The sequence below is a fragment of the Adiantum capillus-veneris genome, chromosome 2, assembly GCF_014529385.1.
Source record: "Adiantum capillus-veneris isolate H3 chromosome 2, ASM1452938v2, whole genome shotgun sequence".
In the NCBI taxonomy this organism is placed as follows: Eukaryota; Viridiplantae; Streptophyta; class Polypodiopsida; order Polypodiales; family Pteridaceae; genus Adiantum; species Adiantum capillus-veneris.
This window is the reverse complement of record NC_140932.1, coordinates 144289483-144312137: the sequence shown is the minus strand read 5'-3', so window position 1 is coordinate 144312137 and position 22655 is coordinate 144289483. Positions and strand designations below refer to the sequence as shown.

General features: G+C 39.6%; 1 pseudogene; it reads right to left on the bottom strand.

Moving 5' to 3' along the window:
• Positions 1-5335: 5335 nt before the first annotated feature.
• On the bottom strand, positions 5336-5881 carry LOC147463789 (large ribosomal subunit protein eL27-like; annotated as a pseudogene).
• Positions 5882-22655: the final 16774 nt, after the last annotated feature.

Below are 22655 nucleotides of genomic sequence, written 5' to 3'. Positions count from 1 at the left end.
CTTTTTTTTTTTCCTTCGGTGATTTGCATTGACCCAGGGATCGATTCGTCCCATGGGCAATAACTAGAAGGCTTCCATCATTTGAGTGTATAAACGTAACTCGGATGGGTGACTATCCACTTATGGGTGACTATCCACTTATCTCCTACATGAGGGTCTACCGTGGGACCTAAGTGGCCATGCACAAACCACCTTTTGGTCAAAATTTTATTATACACTTAGGTAACTATAACTATCTTTAAATTATTATTGAAGTGCTTTTAATTGTTTCAATGGGCGTTCTAGCTCTAACGTCTTTACTTTACTGAGGGTCTAAGTTTATAGACTTTGTTTTGCTTCTGTAGTCCAAGATAGTCATTACAAATGCGTTGCTTTGCACTAAAATACCTTCTTTAATTTTCATGGAGGATTCTTGGTGGAGGTAACTTGCCCACCCTACACAAATTGTGTCGAGTCCTCTCGACCTTATCCAACACCAATTTTAAGAGATTAGTCTTCTCTTTCTTCTTAGCAAGTACCATTTCCATGGTACTTACTATGTACAGATATGTTTGTCGTGGACATATGCCATGTGCACTCTGTATAGATGCACATTACATGACCTTATATATTTATATGCTAACACACATGCAATGCTAGCATATTCTTCACCAAGCATTTCAAGCGCCTTCTTTATGTGTAATGGAGGATTTCGAGTGAAATTAGCTTCCTCCACCCTTACAAATTGTGTGATTTCTTTTGACTTAAAATGTTTGGCCTTCTTTGTTTGTGCAAGTATAATTGCACGTGCTGCATCTTTCCTTGTAATGTCCTATATTGGTTCCCTTGCTGTCTAAGATAAGAGAGTAACAACCTTTCTTTTTTGTGTAAGAAAAATATCTCCTTCTCTATCTCTCCAACAAACAAAGCCTTGTTTTTCTTAGAGATTTGATTTATTGACTTTTTATGTGTTTAAAAGAAAACAAGAGATAAACTGTGTGTGTGTGTGTGTGAATGAGAGGCTTCTCTCTCTTCATTTGAGCCGAGATTTCTTATTCATATACTTGTGATAGTAGATTGTTGTTTAACTTATCCCAGAGACCTCTTTATTGATTGAAACGAGAGTATAAATCTTAATCAGAGGTATTTCACAAGAGTCTTAAATCTCTCTTACAACACTACAAATCATCCAGTTAGGACCACATGTCCCAGTTGGATCCAAGGGGCCATATCATCAGCATGCCCTCGACAAGGCAGTGTTGCTCTCTCTCTGCCTTGTTGCTCTCTCTCACGCGACCATATGATTCTCTACTCAGTGGCTCGACATCCAATCCTCCCCCAGCTTGCCCCCAGCACTAAATCCCATGGGGTGGAAGTCGTGGGATCAATGGAGGGTAATAAAAGTGGGCATCCCAAGGTGGATTAATGGCTGAAAATAAGTCATCTGGATTAACTTCTACCCCGCACATCCCATGACTCAAACTCACACCAACTTAGTCAAAGCCTCATTGCGTAACCACACGGTCTCGTGTGGTTGCTTGTTCGCATGGGCTGCCCTCTTGCTCAGTTACAGTTTAGACATGCCCATGAGAAAGTAAATGTCATGTCATCTATAGCATCAGGACCACGAAGCATAGATGACATGTGAGGCTAGGTGCATAGATGACACGGTTCAGGGGTGAAGTCCACATGGGTTTTCATGAGGTTAGACGGCCACATGGGTGTGTAACCCAACACACTATAGGTTAGGTTTGGGCACACTTAGCAAGTATCCCTACCAAGTGTGAATGGCTAGGTCTATACAAAGGGACTCCTATGGTTGGGTTGGCAATCTATTCCAATGCTCTCTAGTTAGAGAGCTCATAGGAAGAGCTGTTCACGAGAGGTTTCGATGCTTAGAATTCTGCATACATCACATTGGTATCAAAGCAGCAATGATTCATCGGGCGAGATCAACAATTCACTGAACCAATAAGCTCATTTGTTTAATATTTAAATGCCTATTGTATGAGTATATGTGTGCTTTGTTGTATTGTTAAGCATGGTCTTTCTACAGTATGCGTGGTTCTAAATTTAAGCTTGATTAAGAATTGTTTCAAGACTATTAAAGTTGCAAATAGGTTTGTCGTTGTATGGGATGTTGTCTTTTGCACTATTACACAGTGTATGTGTGTGTATGTGCATGTGTGGCAGAGAAACAAAGAAGACAAAAGATGGTGGGAGAGAGAGAATTGGTAGGCTCGTCTACAGACCCACTTTTTTTACCAACAAGAAGCAAGACTGCAAGGCCATGAAGCATTGGCATTGGTTTTCCTCGTTTTTCCTTTCTAAATGACATTAGAGCTGCCTTTTTTGGGACAAGCGAGTTGACGAACCTCTTGTATCTGCTTTCCCTATTTCTTCTTTCTGGAGGAATTCAAAGAATAAGGAGATCAAGGGGCAATGCTAACAACGCCCAAGAGCAGAAAGAAGGAGAGTGCACTCGAATTCTAAGATCAGATCTCCAGAATTGGAACTCCCATACAAAGGATTGTAATTTCAGTGATTCCGATTCAATGACCAACTCTTTGTTGGAGTCTCACAACAACTTTGTGCGCCTCTCTACTCATGTTCTCCTTGCAATCATGTATTGGCTTCTTGATAGTGGCTGTGGGTTCAAGAATTGAGAGTGTGATCACACATTGTACATTGATCTCTCAAGGTGCATGCAAAGCTAGCTATAGGAGTACTAGACGAGAGTCATTTTGATCTTCATTTGAACAACATCCATCCAAGAAGAGAGAGAGAGAGAGAGTCCTTAATGCATTTTGCAAGCCTCAACGTTCTCTCTACTTATTATTGAAACAAAAGATTAGTATCCAAACATCCTCAAATCATAAAAATATGGTTCCTATATGGCAAGCCTTCCAAGACCTATTTAATCCAGCCATCAATCATATATTTGACAAAGTGAAAGGCATATTAATAATCATTAGGAGGTCGATACAAACAATAAGCCAGAGAACAAAAAAACCTCCTCTATGTATCTTAGAAGGCAAAAGGCCCTACAAAACATAGTTCGTAGCATACAAACAACCATTTTTCAAGGTGGTTTTCCCCACCACAAACCAAATATAGATTATATCTCTTTATGAAGTAGACTCAAGACAATATCTGTAAAAATTAGAGACAAAAACCATTTCCTGCACAGACTCGAAAGGGTATCACATGCAACGAAACGATAAGCCTCATCCAAGGTCAACCCAAATAGCCATCAATTAGTATTGTAAGAACGTGCAAGAAGGTACCCTTGCAACCTCATTGGGAGGTTCATTCTAGCAATGTTACATGAAAAAATTCTTTGTTTATGCGCCTCAAAAGGCCCTGCAAGATATAATTAGTACAAACAAACCTTACATGGTTTGCTTAAGGTGCTATAACCACCATTACAAACCTCATTATTCGCTTAATGATCACCAAGGGCAATGCCCATTAACAACTATGATTACAAGCAATTGTCCATACACACAGACTTGAGAGGGTGTTTAAAGTATTCAGCGATGTTGAAAAAACACAAAAAAAGGGGCAAGTTCCGGGCAACACCTTGTGCATAGATTCCCTTATAAGGGGGATTCGGTATTATATTGAACGAGAGAACGCAATATCTATAAGTCCCCAAGGAGCTTGGTTGAAAATCACAACCAATCATAGTTTTATAGCAAAACAATCCCCCGTTGTGGGGCGGTTAGCTTATCTAATCCGCATTTGATAGGGTTGATCATAAACAAATTACAACCAAGTTACCTAATAAAGCAGGTATTAGAGGAGGTTGATTACCTAGCATGGTCGCCTCATCCTCCACCTTCTTTGATCCTTTAGTTCTCGATTACCACTCTTTCTCTATTGAAGAAAATATAGAATTCAACACATAGACCTTGCAAACACATGCAAGACTAAATGAGATCTAGAGCGGCTCACCTAAACATATGACCAGGTTGTCTACAAGATCTCCATTTCCTTTGTTTCATCATCCACGACTGGGTGCCCACCAAGTTTCACACTAGTGCGCACACACGCGCGCGCGCGCACACACACACACACACACACACACACACAGAGAGAGAGAGAGAGAGAGAGAGAGAGAGAGAGAGAGAGAGAGTAGTGAAGCGTGAATACTCATTCCAAGTAACAATTACAATACCTCAAAATGTGGGGTGTGATATATTGCTGGAGACATTTCCTATGAGAAATAAACTCGATCAAGAAAAAATCCCCAAGGGATTAAGGTTGGGGGGAGAGGGTTGCCAAGAATAGTGTATGTGCATAGAAATTAGTGTATGTGTATCTAGTGATCAATGCATGTGTGTGATGAAATTGACCATATTTGCTACCTAATTATACTAATTATGGCTAGATTTGGGTTGATTTTGACACTGAGTTTACCAAGTGTTGTAATCTCAATTTTGGGGATTGATTGATGATTAAATTATGCAATATGTGATGTGATTATGGTGGCACTGCATTTGATTGTGTGGTTTGCTGATACATCGGTATATTTTTTCTAAGTTCTATTTTTTTGCTAATCATTACACTAATAATTGCGTAGTTCCATCCAAATTGGCTTTAGTGGTGCATTGATGAAATTACTTGGCTAATGTGTCTTTGAGCATGTGTGCATAAGTATTTGTGCAGTGCTATACATTCTGCCATTTCCAAAATGAGGACATTGTTTTTCGTTGAATTTGAGCATTTGAAATGTTTTTTTTCTCTATTTTTGGTATTCATGTGCATATATATATGTTGGTGTATAAGCTTGTCGATGACTTCCCTTTTTCTTTTTTTGAAAGTTTTGGTGCTTTCTAAGCTATTTTTGGACGATCTTTTGTTGCTTTTGGATTTTGCATACTTTTAGGCAACAAAATTTTACAAAAACTTTCTTTTACTCTACACTTGCATACACAACTAACACACATTCATTCACAATTACCCTCACATGTATTTGAACATGCACGTGCCGCTACTCATTCTTTCTTTTGAGTACACATTCACGCACTCGAACAATCGCACTCGTCCATTCGTACATGTGACCACACACATGACATACACAACAATCCCGGTGATTTCATTGACAACAGACAATCCCTATCTCTTCAACACACACACACACACACACACACACACACACACACACACACACACACACACACACACACACACACACACACACACACACACACACACACACACATATCTGACCTACACACTCAAGATTTCTCTCTCGACTAGCGTCTCTCTCTCTCTCTCTCTCTCTCTCTCTCTCTCTCTCTCTCTCGACTAGCGTCTCTCTTTTTTTAAAGCTCAATAAAATTGGCATTAAAAGATGGAACAACCCCTTGGAGGAAGTCGTCCATGCAAAGACTTCCAAAACTTGAGAGCTCGCAGCCCAATCATGATGTCCAGACAAGTACCATAGCTAGCCTAAAACCGCAACTTGGAGAAGAACCACCCGTTCTTTCCTGTCTTGAACCTTTCCTCAAACAACCCCTTTGTTTCCTTTCTTGTCTCTACCCTTTTTGTCTTGGAATCCAGTTTCTCGGTTGTCACAACATTTTTCAAGTCCACATCCAAGGTATACCTTGTAGGCATGATATGGTTTGTAGTTAACTACTCTAATAAATGGCTTCAAGCGAGACCTCTTAGCAATCTTCTTTTGAGAAAGCTTTTTAATCACCTTTCGGGGGTATTTGTCGATGCTGGCGACGAGGGCGTGACCATACGGCCGGGTCTGCGTACCTTCGTCAAAATTTTTCACAATAACGGCCTTGCGACCTGCAAAGCGGCCTTGCAGCAGCACCACCACCTTGTTGGGCTTCAGAAACTTCACCATCTCTCCTCCCTGCTGCGCTCCCCCTCTCCCGCTGCGTAAGAGTCTCTCTCTCTCTCTCTCTCTCTCTCTCTCTCTCTCTCTCTCTCTCTCTCTCTCTCTCTCTGTCTCTGTGCAATTGGCAAAATGTAGGTTCATTCCACCATACCTCATCTTTCAGCAAAAACCAATGTCAAGGGAAACTTTTTGTCAAAAATAGTAAATCATAACTTAAATATGGATTGATAAAGAAAATTTTCTTTGAGCATACTCAGCTAACCCTCTCATTAATGAGAATAATCAAGGGCCCAAGGTCTACATTAGGAAAGAGAATTTTCCTAGCCATTCCTTATTTAACTTTGTGGATTGTCAAGAAATGTTTTGCTTCAAACCTCCTTGCTTGTAACCGGCATCATTGAATCTTCTTCAAGTGGAACAATTGCAAGCTCAGACATTATTCCCAAACACTAGGCTGACATAACATGACTATGATCAAGGTTTACGATCAAGCATGATGGAAGACATAAGTTCTAAGTTTTAGATTATTGATCAAGATTGTGCAGTATAAACTTTTCATTGAGCCCAAAAAGCTTTGTTTTGCTAGCATATTAAGATATTGGCATCACTTGGACTTTAAATAACGTTTTACCCAAGCCATCGTTTACAAGCATTCCAAGAATAGACAAATTTGTGCAATGTTGCATTTAAATTGAACTTGAACCATCCCAAAAATTTTCCTAATTTGCAATGAGTCTCCACTAAAAATAAGATTGTGTACATCACAACATAATGAGAAATCAACTATTGCTTAATTTACAATTAATGACTATTGCTTGATTTTATATTTACTAGTTAACAAAGTGAAGTTGTAAAGAGTCAATGTAAGAGGATGAGGACGAGGTAAAAGGGTAGCTGAAAAAAACAATGGGAATATAACTAAAAACAATTGTTATAGAAATAACCTAAATTGACCCCAAGTTGTTCAACCTTTGTGCGATTAGCCTCTACAGACTAGGGAATAACTATCTGTCTAATTCACTGAGATACACGATCCAACATAAGAAACATGTTAAAATTATTTGAAACCATATGCAAAGAGTTGATGTATTTCTTGAGTCCAAAATCAATACTATGATCATAAAAGGTGCTAATGCATGTAATGTTGAACAACTCAGATGATACATGCACAATACAACCACTTAAGTATTAGCTAAGGTAGTCTGATAGAAAGTGAAATAATGTTTACTACAATGATATGAAGGGCCATACCTAGGGAGCAATCAAAAGCTAGTATTATAGTGGAAAATCCTCTTAGTGCAAGTGTGATCATTGATTGGTGACCACAAAGTGTTGACTAGAGCGATGCATTACAAGTTGCACAATCATGTGCAAATAAACATGAACCAAATCAACACAAATAGCTATCATGAGTTGTGTCGTTCTCCCACTAGAAGTTGGCTGCAACACTTGGAAATGAGGACAACACACATAGATGGCCATGGTGCATTCTAGCTTAGAGGGCAGTACGACATGAATACTTTCAGCTATGCTATCATTATAGACACACTAGTTGAAAGGAGGTAATGCTATGAATGTAACACGTTAGTTGATGCCAAGGACCCCATCTATATATGGATCCACAAAAGCACATAAGGGTCTCCTTTGAATGTGTTTAGAAGACTGGAAAGAGCTATCATATACCTAGCACCCCAAAAGATAAAACCATCTCTATCTCTAGGAAGAGATTGCCCATCCCATCCTCCATAGAGTCTACAATTATACGTTTGCATTAGAGACTGTAAACATTTGGGAAATACATAATTGCCATGAGTCTCACTCTCAAGTTTGGGAGGCAAACATTATTGCAAGATATCTATTGACAATTCTTGGATTGCACAACCGTGCTATGTGTGAGAATGATGAGCAACTTGACCATAGATGACAATTATCAAGTAAAGATGCTAAGATAGTACGTGAGAAATTGAGATAATGATGCACTATAATGATGGGAAGGGCCATACAGATGGAGCAATCAGAAGCTTGACTTATAGTGGAAAACTCCTCTTAGTACAAGTGTGATCATTGGCTGGTGACCACAAAGGATTGATTGGATCGTGTATTATAAGTTTCACATTCATGTGCAAATAAACATGAAGCAAATCAACACAAAATAGCTACCATGAGATGTGTCATTCTTACATTAATAGTTGGCTACAATACTTGGGAATGAGGACAACACACATAAACCACCATGGTCGACTCTAGCATAGGGGAAATATGACAAAAATACTTTCAATGAGGCTTATCATTATAGGCACACTAGTTGAAAGGAGGTAAAGAGACACATGCTTCTTTAAGGAAGGCAAAAATCTTTTAAAAAGGCCACTTCAAAAGTTAAAATTTTTATGAAAACAACAAATGTGGGGGTAATGAAGTTCTATGTTACTTCATGTAATGTCTAAGAAAGATACAAAGTAAAGTAAAAAAAAGTAGAAGAAACAAACAACAACAATCACATGCTTCCACCTCTGAAAACCAAAAGACGAAGAAGAAAAAATGGTTTTCCAATGGGTCTTTTCCCATATCATACATTTATTAAGTTTTGTATTTTCTCTCTTATACAAATATGTGGCTACATCAATTATGTCTTTTGGATCCACTCTGAACAATAGTAAGGTTCACACTTTGGAACATCAAAGACATACAATAACATAAAGCTCTCAAATCTTTGATATACTAGATGAAGCCTATAGAACCAATCTTCTAGTTCAAAGAGCTTTCAAAGGAAAAAAAAGAATAAGTTGAACTTTAAATTAACATGATAAAAAAAGAAGGTACACGTACCCTCAAGAAAGGGGTGAATAAGACCTGAGCTAGAAAGGTTAAGAAATTGTCATGTCTCTCATCTTGAATCTAACATCAAAGTAGAACTTAGGGAGGTGGGTTATCCATTGTTGCCACCCAAGTGTTTTTTGGAGTTCACAAAAGGACATATCTCCTAGGACATCCTTAGTCTCTTCACAAAGATTAACTACAGCTTTAGGTAAGTCAAACTACAATACAAATAAATGGGTAGAATGACTACCAAATACAACTGAGATTCTTTGTGACTAAATAAACCATAAGATACTCTCTCTCTCTCTAAATATTCCATAGTGGAATATCCAATCCTTTGCAAAGCATGTCTCGAAAGGAATTCCTATACATTTAGAAAGGTGGTGGAGCACTACCTGCACACTTTCTTCAAAGAAGATAGAATTTGCTTGTTGTGTTTATAGCTGTAAAGCAATGAGAGCAGTCCTCTACTATGTTTTTGCACCTCTAACAAATTCCATTACTAACTCTAGCCTTCAAGGCCCTTTGTCCACTACAAATCCCTTGATGAAGTATTAACCCGAGTAAGAAACTATTTTTGCTGACAATTGGATATGCCCACAAGCATTTGAACTTGTACATCCATTGTTTGCAACTCCATTGAACTTTCCATTTGCTGTTAATGAGGTCCACGTTCAGTAGGCCTAAAACCTTCTTTAATCTTTGGTAGGCAACATGCTACCCAAGCTACCTTGGGAAGCTTGTAATTTTGATCAGTATCTCCCCACAAGAAGTCTCTAGCCATTGCATAAGCTTTTTTGAGTTGGTATTTAGCAGGAGACCAACATGATAGAAAGTAAATAAGAGTGGGCAAAATAAAGTGGTTAAGCATAAAGGTCCTTGAGGAAAGAGAGAGGCTATGGTTCTACCATTTGAATTTTTTTGTTTAAACTTATTAAGGATCCATTCCCATCTTTGATTCAGAGTGATTGAATCCCATTGGAATACTAGGGAGCCAAAAATTCTATCCATCAATTATGGGGCTGCAACCTGCATCAGTTATATAAGTTGAGGGACACTACTTGAGGATATTTGTAACCTATTTTTGAATGGTTTACAACAGAGCCATTTGCTACACAAAAAATCTCCAAGCATTCCCAGAAGGTAGCGATTGTCTACGTGTCAAGTGCCATTATTCCATTGGTGTCATATGCAAATTGCTATAGACACAAAGCTTTAGTGGCATTAGGAATCTTTATACCTTTGATCTTACCTCAAGACATTGCATCTTGGACAAGCCACCCAAGTGCATCAGAACATATGGCATATAAGAGTGGAGCTATAGGGTAACCTTGCCTTATAGAGCTGGTCAGAGAAAAAGCATTTGTAAGGTCATCATTGATGGCTATTTTAGCATAGGCATTTCCAAAGAGAATATGAATGAACCTGATGAAGGCTTTACTAAAGGCCTATGTCAAAAAGGGATTGGAAGATGAAGTCCCATTGCATTCTATCATAAGCATGATCAAAATCAATTTTGAAAAAACAAAGTTCTAGTTGCATTCTTGTGCATAATTAATGGCTTCCCACAAAGTGATGATAGAGTCCAAAATAAATAAAACCTTTTTTCTCTAGAAGAATGACTTGATGCACAATAGGGCTGATCCTTTAACTAAAGCAAGGGCAAACATGAGTCAGACAAGTGATGGGTCTTCAATTACCTAAATCCTCTTTTTGTCTCCTCTTATGTATAAGCTTAACTACACCAGTGTTTATAGAGGTGGGTAGTGTCCCAACTTTAAGGGCTTCCATCCATATGGACATGAGGTGGGGGGCAAGGAAATCGAGGTCGTTATGAAAAAATTCATTTGGGAGACCATCCAATCCAAGGGATTTACTAGCTTTCAATGATAAGATTATTTGTTTGATTTCTCCCTCTGTGAGAGGCTGATCCAAAATTTTAGCCATGTTTTGGAGCACACTCTTCTTCCTTATTCTAACAATGTAAGCCCTAGCTTTGGATTGATCAACCCCCCTTTGAGGGGATTAGAAAAGATGTTTGTAAAAATTCATTGGCCGTTGTCGGATTGTCTACATCCACAACTCCATTTTTTTATCTTTGAGAAAAGGTATAAAGTCCTTGTTTTCCTTCCTCTTGAGAAGGGCAAACGTGCTATTATGAGGTCTATCTATTTAACCTGACCAATGGTCACTTGTTCACAAGGTGGAAGCCCTAGCAGCTATGATTTGCTCCTATTTCAATTGTTCTTTGAGCTCTAAGAGGGGAGGAGAGGAAGGACTATTAGGAGGGGTAGATGATTCTAAGTCCTATATTGCGGCTCTTATCATCATACTTCTCTTTTCCCTGAGGTCTCTAGACTTAAGACTTCACAATCCAAGATTTAAAGGCTGAGTTGTGATTGCAAAGCTTTCTCAAAGATGTTCATGATTCTTTCCTTGATGACTTTTAGACCAAAGAGTGTTTGATCTAAATGAGACCATCTAGCTCTGGATTTACATTCTTCTATTTGAAACTCAACATTCAAGGAGAACTACCAATAAGAGTGACGGGTCCTTGTAACAACTGACCTACTAATGATCCTATAAAAGCCCATTACTCATGTTGACTCTATCCAACTTGACTGTCTAAAGCAGATGCCATTCTATTTATTTATCCAAGTGGTACTTATTTCAGCTGAGATATCCAGCAAACTAAGAGAGTTAGTTAAGTTAGGCCAACTGTCCTTTTTACACCATTGAAAACCTGACCAAGATTGTTCCACTTGTTCTTTAAATCTTCCACCATATGAAAATCTCCCATAAGAACACATGATTTTTGAAGATTAGACAAGCCCTACCAAGTAGTAGCCCTTTCATAAATAGAATTGGATGCATAGACATACACTAATATGTAATTGAAAGGGTTAGTGCCATCCAACTTCCATTGCCAGCCTTTTTGACCTGATTGACTAGATGATTATACTTGCTGGAAATTAAAATTGTTGAGCCACCTTTACCATGCTAGTGCTCAGCATGGTACCAACAAGTATAGTTGCTTCCTAACCTTTGGATATTAGCCTTAAGTTGATGACCTGTAGTCTTAATCTCTTGTAGGCATAAGAAATTAGGTTTTACATTAGGACTACTAATCCAATTTTTTACTGTCTGAGCTTTGATAAGATCAATGAGCCCCTTGCAGTTGAGGGCGAATCCCCTTGTAGTAGGAAACTTCACTTCTTCTACTTTTGGAAGATTTAGCCAAAGAAACTAAGGTTCTTGTAGGGTCTTTATAGATTCCCTTTTTTTTTTTTAGCAGACAGTGAGAGAGGCATGGGTAGCCTCTCCTCCTCTGCTTCTATCATTACTGATTGGTCTAGAGAGGCCATGATCTATTTTTTGAGGGCTTGGTTGTATTCTTCTAGCTGTTGCTCAAAAGGATTATAGGTCCTTCAGATCTTTGAGTTGACTGGTTCATTGACTACTTGGAGTTAGGGATAGAGTCAAATGTTGATGTTGTTGAGAATCCTTTAGTAGTTTGACTGGGACTATAAAGAGGATTAATTTTCTCTAATCAATGTTAATAGGTCTCTCTTTAGAGTTACCTACAACCTGGGTGTTAGTGCTAGTTTCCTAGGGAGTACATGTACAAAAAGGGAGAGATTCTAAGGTGGAGGGCACATATTTATTCCTCAGATGGTCCTCTATATCATAGCTGAGAGGATCTAAGACATCTTCTAGCATTGGGTTGAAATTGTTTCTGTTTCTGGATGTGGAAGCCTTGGGATTTTTATTCATGTTGACTGAGTTTTTTTTCCGGAATGGTTGGAAATTCTCCCTTTTATTAGGAGCATTTTCCTCTTGAGAGTTAGCAGGCTTCAAGCCAAGGCAATATTCAATATAGTGGCCTTGTTTCATGCAATGAAAACAGGCATTAGGGACGTTTTTGTATTGCATGTGCAAGGTTTTACCCGTTGAATCTCTAACAGGCACCATGATTTTCAATTCTTGAGCTAAGTCTATTTCTATTGGAAGTTGGGGATCCCTTTTGGGGTTGGATTCTCCCCTTGCCCTTTGTCCTAGAAATTTCCCTACACAAGCCCCTATGGATTTTAGCCATGGATATGGCTCTGGGGTGCTCTGGGAAGTCTACCCACAGAAGGGTTTTGGCAGCTTTAGGACCCCTTGGATTGAAGCCTAGATACCAATTAAATATTGAAAGAGGGGAATTTCTAATAATCCATTGGCCATGCCGTACTGCTCGCAAAGCTACATGGGAATCATTGAAGAAAAATACGTAGTAGTTATTGGGCATATATTGAACGTGGGAAACTTTTATGTTTTTGTTATTCCAGTTTTGGAAAATCCATGATTTTAGGGCTTCAACTAAAGGCCTTATTCCATGGCACAAACCTATGACAGCTCTATCCTACAATTGACTATGCCAGAGTTCCAATTCTTTGATAGGTATTGTGATACCATCCTGTGGTAATTTCTCCTCTACAGGCTCCTCCCCTTCATCATCAAGCTTATTATGCTATTGTTCAAGAGGATAAGGGAGTCTAACTTCACTACGCACATTAGATGTGTTAGAATCCCCAAAGGGGATGCTTACATTATGCCCATTGTGTGCATTAAAACCAAATTTTTCTGTGTGTTCTGAGTGTAAGCCTGAATTAAGCAAAAGATGTGAGGGAATTCCATTACCTGGGTCACTAAAAGGTAACATAGGCATTGCAGACGAGCATGGAAGGTCATGAGCAAAGGGCAACACTGTATGTTGCAACCGTGGATCCATGTTGGCCATTGCAGCATATGTGAGATGTTGTTGAGGTCCTATAACCTCACGCTCTACTGTTGTAGGAGCACTACTTGCTTGACGTGCATCAAAATTGTAGTAGGGTACGTTGCCCAGTGTGCATTTGGTTGAGAAATTTGTAGTAGCGGAAGCAATGTGTACTAACGGGACTATGGTAGAATCCCTAGTGTTAACACCCACTGCAATCAGGCCGTCCCTCATGGCATGTAGTTACTCCATGTCGTCCCTCCCTAGGGGGTGGGGATTGGTGAGGAAGAAGTAAACAGTAATGATGCGGCGAGAGGTCCTCAATTGTAGCAATGTGTGTGAAGACGATGGTGATTGCTATTAGAGGATCTACTCATGACCTCCACTGCTTCATCTTTCCAAAGAGCTAGATATTGCACTAATTATTGAATAATTTCTCAATATTTCTCTTGATCTTTCAATAGTATGTAGCAATATCATGTGTGTTTGATTAGAAATTTCTTTGCATGGCTTGAGTAGTGTGTTGACTAATAATTTCTATGTTTGGTTAGTGCATAGTTGGCTCATGAAGAGATCCATCTGTGTATCCCTAGCCCATGCATGCTTCCTATTTCTCTTGGTTTTGTATATGATTGCAATAGAATTATTAAATTGAGATACAAAGCAATTGATACAATCTACTATAAATCCAAAGATTACTGCATTCACAGAACCAATGGCATGCAGATTTGATATCTCTGTAGGAAGTAGTCATTAGTCGATCGAGTAGAGGTTGACACCCTTTGCTTGCTTCCACGCGCCTACGGGTCGAGCTTCGTCCTCAATTGACATTATATGTTAGGCGAGTTCTCGCTATGCTGACGTATGTCGCGTCGTATCTGCCAACATTGGCGCCGCTGTCGGGGACGAGGGCCCTAAGTAGGTGACCAAGACTAGTCCTTGAGGATAAAGGTCCCTCTGGCTTGCCAGAGTACTATTTTACATTTAGATAGGATCAAAGGGTGCTGGACTCTCTAGGTCTTAGGAGGAGTCTAGGGAGCGTGTGTCTAGCCTGGATCTTTCGTCTTAGGTAGTATTAGGTAGTAGTAGGTTGTGGTGTAGAGAGTAGGAGTTGGAGTGGTAGATGTGGTGGTAGGTTGACTTGAGAGTCCGTGTGAGGCCAGGAAGCAACCAAGACATCAAAATCACCATCTCACACGATGAGTAGGCGTAGGGTAAGTAGGATATCTTGATTGTTGATCTAGAGTACTTTATGCATGTCTTATTTGCTGTTAGGCTCATTAGAGAAGTGGAAAATGCTAAGTAGGAAAGACGGTAAATTGTCTTTGGAAGCTGATTTCAAGTCCAAAAGTTTCTATGATTATTGCTAAGAGCTCTACAAAGCATAGGGAGTACTACTGCCAGAAAAAAATTGCATTTTAAGACAGTAGACATCCTACGCGTAGGATGTCTCCAGGGAACTTTTGGCAGGAAATTTGGGGAAACTGAGGTTACCATTGGATTCAGAGGGTAGGTTTTACCCTAGTAACATATTGACTTGAGTGTTTTTCCCTATTTTTGTTGACCAAAAGCCAAAAGGCGGAGTCAGAAAAGGCTTAAATTGAGTGTTTTTTGCATGTTTTTGCAAGTGTGAAGCATACTTGCACTTGCTGAGAGCATAAGGAAGCATCAGGGACACTTCAGTCTGAAAAAATAAGCAATAGACATCCTACGCGTAGGATGTCTACAGGGTGATCTGGGCATTTTTTTGAAAATCTAAGGTTACCAGTGTGTTTAGAAGGTAGGTTCTATCCTATTTTCACATGGAAAGTGGAAATTTGACCAAATTTGACGGATTAAAGCCAAAAGACTAGAATTGCCACATATCCTACCCAAATTGTGTCCAAGGCCTAATTTTGAGACTAAACCATAGGATGACTCCATAGGCATGTTCTAAATGTTGTATTGAGTGCATGTGATAAATTTCATCTCATTTGGGTCAATGAAAGTAAGATTGAACAGACTTTAGCGTTTTTGGACGGACAAAAGGCAAGAATAGCTAGTTTTGGGGTCTTTTGACATCCAAACTCAAATCTAAGCATACCAGTGGGTTGCTGAAGACTAGGGGAATTTTTGGTCCAAGTTTGTGTTCATTCTGAGCAAAAAGACATCCTACGTGTCTACTGCATGATTCTGAGACCAAAATTCTACTTTGACCATACCATGCTGTCATATAGCCTTAGATAAGCCTCCTAGGCAAATTTGGTCCAATTTGGAGCTGATTTGACTTGAAAATTCATCAGAACAGACATCAGGCTTCTAGAACAGATTCTTGATCATTTGACCAGCCTACAAGTGTCAGAATCAAAAAGTGAGAATAGTTGTGTGTTTAGCACATCAAGGGGAACCTTGGGTTCAAATTTTGGGCCAAATCTGAGCAAAAAGACATCCTACCTGTAAGATGTCTCAAGGTCATTTTTAGGTCCAATTGAAATTTTGAGCATACCAGTGTGTTGTTAGACTCCAGGGGAACCTGTGGTTCAAATTTTGGCCAAATCTAAGCAAAAAGACATCCTACCCGTAGGATGTCTCTAGGTGCTAAATGAACTTCTCGGGAGATTTTGACCTCATACAATTGTTTATCATGTCCTATTAAGCTTAGCCATCAAGTTTCAAGTCATTTGGACATCATTTGCTCCGGATATAAGACATCCTACCCTCTAAGTGCACTAGAAGCTTATGCAGCCCAAATCTTGCCCTTTTGGCATCCAAATTCAAATTTGAGCATAGCATTGGGTTGCTTGACTCAAGGGGAATCTAGGGTTCAAATTTTATTCAATTCTGAGCAAAAAGACATCCTACCCGTAGGATGTCTCTTGCATGATTTTGGACCCTAGATCAACATTTGACAATACCAAAGTGTTTCATAGCATCTTATAAGCCTGCCAGTCAATTTTGGTCCAATTTGGAGCTCATTTGACTTGAAAAATTAGCTGATAGAGTATCCAGCTTCTGAAATAGATTCTTGAGCATTTGACCAACCTAGAGGTGTCAGAAACAAAAAGTGAGGATACCTAGGGGTTCAACACACCAAGGGGAGTCTCTGGACCAAATTTTATTCAATTCTGAGCAAAAAGACATCCTACCCGTAGGATGTCTAGGAGCTTATTTTGAAATTTTGACCATACCACTGTGTTGCTAGACCCAGGGGAACCTTTGAACCAAATCTTGCTTCATTCTGAGCAGAAAAAAATTTGGGCGTAGGATGTCTCTAGGGGGTTTTTGGGTAGTAATTTGGAAATTTTGACACCACCACTGTGTTCAGAGGGTAGGTTTTACCCTAGGATCATGTTGACTTTGAGTGTTTTCCCATGTTTTTGATGTCCAAAAGTCAAAAGGCAAAGTCAAAAAGCGAAAAATTCATAAATTGCTTTGTTTGGAGTGATTTTGACATTCAAATGAAATTGTGAGCATACCAAGGTGTTGCTAGACTCTAGGGGAACCTTTGAACCAAATCTTGCTTCATTCTGAGCAGAAAAAAATTGGGTGTAGGATGTTTCTAGGGGTTTTTGGACAGGAATTTGGAAATTCTGACACCACCAGTGTGTTCAGAGGGTAGGTTTTACCCTAGAATCATGTTGACTTTGAGTGTTTTCCCATGTTTTTTATGTCCAAAAGTCAAAAAGCAAAGTTAGAAAGAGAAAAATTCATAAATTGCTTGTTTGGAGTGATTTTGACATTCAAATGAAATTCTGAGCATACCAAGGTGTTGCTAGACTCTAGAGAAATCTTTGAACCAAATCTTGCTTCATTCTGAGCAGAAAAAAATTTGGGCGTAGGATGTCTCCAAGCCAGTTTTAGGGTCCAACTGTAATTTTGACCATACAGGGGTGTTCACAATGTCACAAAGATCCCAAATCTTCTTTTAAAATTGAATTTGGACTCATTTTGACCATTCTAAAGTGCATTTCACTATTTTGGCCATAACTTTCACAAACGGTATTGGATTGGAAAAGTTTTTATATCAAAACATAGCCTGAGAGCGACACTACAGATCTTAGAGCAAAACTTGAACTAAAAGTATAACTTTGACAACCATTTAGGTCAACTTTGAAAAAAACGTCGTTTAAGGCCTCAAAATGCATCCGCAAGTCAGGTGTGTCTAAACCCGACAGTTCGAAAGAACTGTGAGAAAACGGTCACGGTTTTGAACATAGTTTTGACTTTTCCCTAGGAGAGGGGCTAGTGAGCCATTACGAGGTCATCGGCTAGAGTCAACCCAGGCTCTGGAACAACCGTTGAATTCGACCTAGAGCAGACACGAGTGCATGTGAGATTTTCATCATCGAAAATCTGAAATTTGAAACCAGATTTGGTCTCTAGGCCTTCTAATTGACCATTAAAGACTGCTAAGTTAGCAGATTGAAATTATCTTTTGGGAAAACCATTGGTGACCCGTGGGAAGGTGTAAAAGTTAACCGCGACCTAGTGTAAAATTGAGAGTCACCTCCAAGCTCAAAGGCACAAGTGTGGCTGTCAAGGGTACATCAAGAATTTTTGCATTCATTGTGAAAAAGTTTGCCAGCTAAATAGAATTTTGCAGATTGTGTGCTAAAATGGGCACAGGTTAGCTCGACTCAAGAATCGCTACGAAGGGAGCACTTGTTGCAGTATAGTGGTAAGTTGCATAACTTATCACAGTGCTTCCAATAGATCAAGCCCTGCTAAAAAGCTCTAGGCAAAGCAAGCAGCCAGACAAGTCAGTATTAGCCTTGGCAAGCAAGGGAGCTAAGAAGTTCAAGCAGTGCAAGCAAAGCCCAGTTCAAAAAACTCAGAGATTAAGGCATCCACAAACGTTGAAAGACCTCAAGCGAAAAAGACCGACACAAGGGTGCTAATAAAAATTGCTAATAATTTTTATTAGCATTGAGGCAAGCAATTAGAGCTATCACTGAACATGTAGAACAAGGGAGTCAAGACGAAAGCAATGGTGTCTCAAAGGAATCAGACCAGCCGAGATGAAGCTTCAAGTACATCCACAGAAATTACAAGAGAGCAAATTTGGATCTATCTGATTGGCCACTACAAAGGACTGCCATGCTATGAGGATGTCAATCAAAATTTGTACATCAAGACAAAGAAAGATACAAAGGAAACTCGGACATCTCAACATGTGGAAGTTGAAACAGCAAAGAATGTACTACATCCACATCCAGATTTCATGGAAGAATGTCTGGGATCAATTTACATGAGGCACGGAAAATACATCGACAATGAGATAGAAATGTTGTACAAGGATAAACTTACAGAACTGTACGCATATCCTCCAAGCATTTTTCTGTACAAAGCTCAAGATGGGAAACGGCAAATTGGTACCCTCTATGTAGATGAGGACGGTCGCTACTACAAAGCTGCCAGAAATCATGAAGTTCCTGCAGAGAGTAACCAATATTTTGCAACTAAAATATTTGGATCAAGAGGGGAAGACTACAAATCTGAAGGTGGTAATGTTTATCATCTAGTCATGTCTTTACCTCTTGATACGCAGCTAGAAAAGTTAACAACTACAGCTGTCACTACAAAAATGAGTGGCACAACACAAGGCACAACATGGAAAGACACGGCACAAGTCTCATGCACCGCACCAGCACAAGACAAAGCACAAACACACCAAATTGCACAAACAGAGAATACGCCGGAAGTATCAGCTATGAAGATAGCACAACTTCAAAAAGAACTAGCTCGGTCTCAAGAGCTACTTAACAAAGCACAAGAAGTCATATCATCAGGCATTAAACAGATGCCAACATCAGATATGGAACCCTCTCGGATGGAGGGAGTTCAAACTCAACAAAGAGACCCTATCTCTTCAAGAGTGGGATTAAGAAGTCCAGTTTTACAAGAAACAGTGTCCTTTTTAGGAGCCCAAGTGGAATTTCAAGAAGCATTGGAAGATCCCGAGCCGAAGGAGGAGAGACCACCAGAAATTCACAATGCCAAATGTAGAAGGTCAGGTCAAGATGTCATTGTGGTCAACAAATACGGTAGGCACTATGAAATAGCCGATGTGAAAAATATGGATGAGTTTAGCATTTGTGGGCAACCTGTAAGTCACATACTTGGACCCTGTCCAAAAGCACCATCCATGGAAACGGAAAACAAAGATTCGGTTCAATCTTCACCCTCGGTGCAAACCTCACCAAAATCAACTCGGAAACATAGCCCTAAAGCTATGCAGAAGCCCCACGTCAAAGACCATATGCTGATGGAAGAATTAGCATTACGACTGCTAGAAATCATGGATAGTGATTTGATCTTGTATGCAAGCAATAATGGAAGCTATTTTCAGCTTCTCAAGGACAAGACGATGAAGGATAAAGAGACGAAGCCAGTGGATACACCTAAGTCAATAGTAATCTATAGGTTCATGCATGCAAAGAAGAGGTCATATCTGTATCTAGATACCACAGGAAACCATTATCAACAGTATTATGGAGAGCTGCCTCGTCCAAAGGGTGCACATGTTGAGATAGAGACATATTGCAACCAATGTGCCATTGGTCATTTAGTGAAGGACTGCCCATCAAAGCTCTACATGGAAAAGAAGAAGCAACAAGCCAAAAGCAAAGTTCAGATAGTGACAACCAAGGAACGGAAGCAAGAATCCCCAACGAGATCTCCAGAAAAGAAGCAGATCTTGTCGCAAAGCACAAAAGATAGGCTCAAGACACAGTTGCTTGAAGTCAAGGGTGTCAACGACATTATCATAGAGAATCAGGCTTTCAAAAAAGATCAATTGAATCAGCTGATTCAAGATCGCTTAAAGAACCTCAATGAGGACAAGTCAAAGCATCCACAAGGTGATGAAGATGAAGCTCGTAGTTCAAGGTTCGAGAGCAAAATAAGCCAAGATTCTGAAGATGGTAAGTCAACCCAGAAGAGGTGGCAGAGGTAACATCAAATCTTAGTGCCACGTCACAAGCGGAAGGAATGCAAGAAAAGTCAACGAATGAAGCTGAAATCCCAGAAGGAAATTCCTCTACTTTGGAATCTGCATTGGTGGTTAAAGAAATCAAAGACCAGCAGAAGCTAAAAGACGATGTAGCTGAAGTCTTAGAACCCACCGAAGAACAGGAAATGATCGACTCCAAGATTGACTACCAAGGACAAGCAATGCGGGATATTAATGAATATTTTCAAACAGAGACTCTACAAGAACCCATGGAGCAATGTGAACCGATCGCCACGGCGACCATTGCATCAGAAGAAGAGAGTCAACCTCAACATCCTGCTACACAAGCTTCAAAATATTTCAAAGAAGAAAAGTCACCATTGAATGACCTTCACGTGCTAGAAGAATTAAATAGTGACAGAGAGTTTCTGAAATCAAGAATCAAGGCATCACAGTTAGAAACTAGCAATGAAGACCAACAAGCAGCTCAGGCTATAGACCTTCCCCAAGGCTATAGATTAGAAGATAGTAAGCACTTGGGACATGCTACAACCAGTCAAATGACAAAAAAGTTCAACATACAAGAGGATGACAAAGCTTCCAAGGCACAAAAGTTCAAGACAAGTACCAAAAGCAAAGAGGACATCAGTTACTTGGCAGCCAACAAGAAGATTAAATTCTCATTGGATGTGCATGAGAAACTGAAATTCAATTTTCCAGCAGAAATAGATTGCACTGTCACGACTAATGTCATGTCTTATGGGCTGTGGTAACTTCTAGATAAGCCAGAACTGTATGAAATTCAGGTACAAGTATCCCTATCAAATGGAGTTAAGGTCACAAGTTTGGGGATTGCAAAAGCTACCCTTAAACTACGGTCAAAGACAAATTCCTAGTATTGGATTCTTCCAAAATGAGTACACATTTGATTTTGTCCAAGCTATGGGAAAAAACACTTGAAGGAGAATCTGAATCTTCAATGATGGTCATCACGACTAGCTCTCAAGACGGCCAGCCTACTACCGCTCCAAGATTATCGGCTACCGACAAAGGCAAAGCCAAAATGAGCCCACAAATGTCCTACCAATAGAAGCAGCCCCTTAAATCAGAGTCTTCAATCCAACCCAGAAAAGTTCAAGATAGAGCTTCTATATCAACTGACCCCATGCTTCCACATGAAAGGCAGACTCCAAAGAAAACCTTTTCAACCGAAATACCCTACACTACGAGATCACCGCCGCCAAAGGTTTTCAAAGGTCTACATTAAAGCTGAAGAAATCAATGTCAAGGACCCAATATGGATCGTTGATCCAAGCCAATTGATGAACGGTAAACACATGGGATGGATATCCTCCCAGTACAACTTAGCAGAGCAAGTCTACTATGAAGGTCAAAAGAAACTTTGGTTACTAAAACCACAGACCTTGGCTTATGAGGTGGATAAAGTTTTCAAAAAGCGTCCCCAAAAGCAACAAAGCTCATATTTATATTGCCAAAGAAGACCAACCAACAAGGCTTGCCAAAGGTACGTAGGAAATTTCTAATCCAGCTGGCCTTCATAGCAACATAGGACTTCATCGGTAAATAATCCCAAAAATGGCACTCTTGTACATCTCAATAAGACATCAAAAACATCATGGGAAGTGCCATCTACAATTCTTCAAGCACAAGGTTACTATCAAGGAAATTGGAGAATCTGACTACCAAAGATGCTAGGTAAACATTCTTCAATCAAACGACTTCAGCTTGAAAATAATCGCACTTTCATGGAAGGCAAAATCAAGGACAATGTCACAGTCAAGGCAAAGGATATCTGCAAAGATACGCTAATCACACGATGCAGATACAAATGGATGCCAAAAGAACAACACATACCGAAGAAGATTGAAGTCATCTCTAGCTCTCAAGAGATGTCAAGACATGATAGACAAAGTGTTACGGAGAATGGAGCGAACCAATCTTCTCAACCAAGGGACCAACAACAACAAAAAGAAATTTTGACAACCAAGGTCACCCAAGTATGGCAAAAGAAACCAATATTGCCAGTATGGTCCTTTACAAATCCTCTCTTCGAGGATAGGAGTTTTGAATTTCAAATACTATTCTTGGTCGAAAGCTCCCGAGAGTAAGTCAAGTCGCCATAAAAATCATGGAATAAGATTCAAGAGTCGGGCAGCTGAGCCACTAAATGAGCAAGCGTCAGACCCAAACTTCATTTCTTAATACTTCTTGTGGTCTATGAGTCTAGATATTTAGATTATAGCTCAAGCTGGAAGAGTTGAGCATATTGTAAAATTGAGTCGCTC